Genomic DNA, 3,339 nt, shown 5'->3' with positions numbered 1-3,339 from the left:
ATGGGGGAGGGGCGGTGGCCGGGGACTGGGGAAGTCCCAGAAATTGTTTTGTTTTATGTTCGATGAATTGCTGAGCTTGGGCTCTTCATTGGGGCGAACAAAAGGAATTGCTATCAGTCGACGTGCTGCCTGCATCGACCATTCTGGGCTTTTTATCGCGAGTTTCAAAGAAAGACAAGCCTCAATGTTTACTCTACGTCCCGAGTGCATTGTATTCGTGTCATATTGCATGGGAGTACGAGGACAGTGCACAAAGCTGCGCTCTCTATGATGGAATGTAAACCGACGCTATGAAAGGCGCGGCTGTAGCCTGCTTCTAGACCTGACCAGCACAACATGGCTTTTGTGGTTTGTCAGCTTGTCCTCTTGTTGTACGTGTCTTTGAAACCTACCGCTCCAAAACAATTGTATTAGCTGATAAATATTTACTCTCTGCAGAAGTAGCCCAGAGAATGTGTTTCCTCTCTAGCTTTCGTTTCAGGATAATTCTCTGGCTATTTATGTGAGTGTGTGTGTGTATGTGTGTGTGTGTGTGTGTGTGTGTGCGTGTGTGTGTTTTTTTTTCTCTTATTGTTGTTGTTGTCGTTGTTGCTGAGCTGTAACTGTTGTTTTTGCTGATGATAGTGTAGTCGTCGTTGTCGTCTTCATTGTTGTAGTAATTTGCTGCTTTTTTTATAAGCCTGTTGAAAATCCTAAATTCGTTCAGGTGGACGGTTGGTGCTATAATTTCCAGACCCCTCTTCGTTTTCTACAAATCTGTTTTATTTCAGTGTATAAACTGATTATTGCCAATCCCGTACGCGGGTGTTGCTTTGTAGATATGTTCCCTGTCAACTTGGTCTAACAAATGAGCCATATTTTTTCCCTCAGAGGCTCAACAGGACAAAATATTATTGAATTATTATTTCACCTGAAAACCTTTAGTAGAAATAGGGGTCCGATTTCTTATAGTTAAAATCCACAGTCATAATGCCACCACCACCACCGCCACCACCACCATCATCATCATCATCATCATCATCATCATCATCATCATCATCATCATCATCATCATCATCATCATCATCATCATTATCGCTATTATTAAATGGCAAATACTATACAATTTCATATTTTGAGGTAGGCTTACCATACAAGCGGAATCACATTACATGTATTTAGTGAATGATGGAACAAAAATGAATGACTAAATGAATGAATGAATAAAGCACAATCAAAATCGTTTTTATTTGTTTATTTGAAATCGTTCAAAGTTCATGTTTTATTTCTGCAAAAACCACGCAGGCTCAAAGTATGCAATAAATAATTTTCAATTCACCTGCAAACAAAGAAGTCTGGTGCCCGAGTTCACCATTTGTGTTTATAAATAATAGAAGTATGTACATCATGTTACGACTGACGAGTTCACAGAAACTTGCCACTGAAAGATAAAAGGAATAAATTGTGTCGTCAGTATTTTGTCTACTCCAGGTGCATGGTATCCATTTCGAAAACCCAAAAGATACCCCTTTTGGCTGAATTATAACTTCTTTGTGTACTATAAATATAATGTACCGGTACACTATATTCCAGGAATATATAATTTGATTCCAGTAGGGTCTTTATTTTTTTTTTCAATTCTAAGAAACCGAATTGTTTTCGAAATAAAACAAAATTGTTTCCGAAAACAGGTTTGTTTCTCAAAACTTTGCTGGCCTCGCTTGCGATTTCGTGTACAGCCCTGGACCGGGGTCTGTTGGCAGATGCTGTGTAAAGCGACTCAGAGACAAGATTGGACGACAGTTCAATTTTTGCAACAAAATTCCAGTAGCCCACTCTTAGCATTTCATTAATTGAGCATAATAAAATGATATGGCAAAAAAATCACCTCCACTAATATAGAAGCCGACACAGAATATTGTTATTTTTCAAACACAGTAGGTAAAATACAACAAGCTGTCAAACTCGATAAAAAATAGGGTAAAGGTCCCGCGCACACTACGAAAATTTCCAGTCGATGCACGGCTATGAAGTATGACGTCGTATAACGTTGTAGAGAGACAAACGGGCAGATATTGCCTTATTCACAGCCGTTCGGAGAGTGGAAATTTTCTTGCTACGGGTGGAGCCTGAGACTGAAAAGCAGTCGTTTCGAACTGTCGCACCGAAAGTAAATAGAATCAAATGACCTCTGGGTACAAGTATCAAAATACTGATTCTTTTAATGCAATTTGTAAAAAAAAAACTTATATTCTCTTGCGTACAAATGACGATGCAAGAACAACCTTTTAAACCTTAGCACTGATCTGACCGTCACTACAGGAAGATTTCTTAAGCGTACTTCTTCCTTTCCCTGACACATCCTACCGAAAGCCTTCATTACTTAATCAAAGCGTAAAGACATCGGCTACTACTAACTAGAGCTGGGCGAGGAATCGATTCTGGAACCGATTCCTACGATTGATAATACGGAAGAAAAGTTCCGACTCCTTTTTACATAAACTAACGGTTACCAGTTACTGCAATCATTAACATTTTCTTCTGTTTTTATTTTAGAATTTATTTTTGGAAAATAAAAGCTGATGCTTCGTAGTGTTCCGAAATCAAGGTGATCCTAGATCCTGAAAATGTTCGGAGCCAATCAGGTAACCACCGGAAGAAATTACATCACTAGAAAGTAAGTAATTGGGTTCGGAGTCGATTCCATCGATTCCTAGCTTCCAATAATTGGGAACCTTGCCGCCCAGCACTACTACTAACGTACTTCGAGTGAGTGCGCCCATTAATAACGCACGAAGACCAACTCCTAATGCCGCTGCACTGTTAGCACCCAGAATAGCTACAGAAATTGTAGATGTTCCGTTGGGCAAAACAAAAAATCGTTCGATAGTTTCTGTTTTCCGTACTCATCCCATTTTAAAGCATATTTTTTTAAAAAAGCACTCTTCAGTCTTCAGTTCCAGTTCAAGAATCGGCAGTCACTGGTGCGAATGATCAGTACATTATGAAGCAGTCAAAGCAATATAAAAGTCTGTAAATGGCCGTGGCCAACAGCTTGCCGTCTCGTTCAAGCTTCCAGCAAGAAGCTTAAATTTTCTAGGGTCCTTGGGTTCCACACAGACACGCCGCAACCGCCATGCCGTCCCTCTATAACTAACTGACTACCAGCATGCGTGAATAACATTCTTTGTGATGGTCAGCCCGTGTATCTGAGACCCTGAAATATAAAGAGATTATTGGGTTTGTAAGTACACGTGCAAGAACAATTTTATTTAACTCTCCAATAAGTCAAAATGCAACCTCAGGTACTGGGCATGAACGTATTATATTCGGAGAATTCAGTTGAGGAAAAAAAGAGGA

The 3,339-nt window shown here is 39.7% G+C and overlaps 1 protein-coding gene across 2 annotated transcripts in view; it reads right to left on the bottom strand.

Annotated features, from left to right (window-relative positions):
* Positions 1-2,561: 2,561 nt before the first annotated feature.
* LOC101852289 overlaps positions 2,562-3,339 on the bottom strand; it is a 20,489-nt gene continuing 19,711 nt past the window's right edge. For both annotated transcript variants that reach the window (XM_005089423.3, XM_005089424.3), the window contains exon 3: positions 2,562-3,196. The gene's annotated coding sequence lies outside the window, so the exon portion shown is untranslated. The remainder of the gene's footprint in view (positions 3,197-3,339) is intronic.

The sequence above is a fragment of the Aplysia californica genome, unplaced genomic scaffold (assembly GCF_000002075.1).
Source record: "Aplysia californica isolate F4 #8 unplaced genomic scaffold, AplCal3.0 scaffold00006, whole genome shotgun sequence".
NCBI lineage: Eukaryota > Metazoa > Mollusca > Gastropoda > Aplysiida > Aplysiidae > Aplysia > Aplysia californica.
The sequence above is the reverse complement of the archived record's forward strand: the minus strand, read 5'-3'. Positions and strand labels throughout refer to the sequence as shown.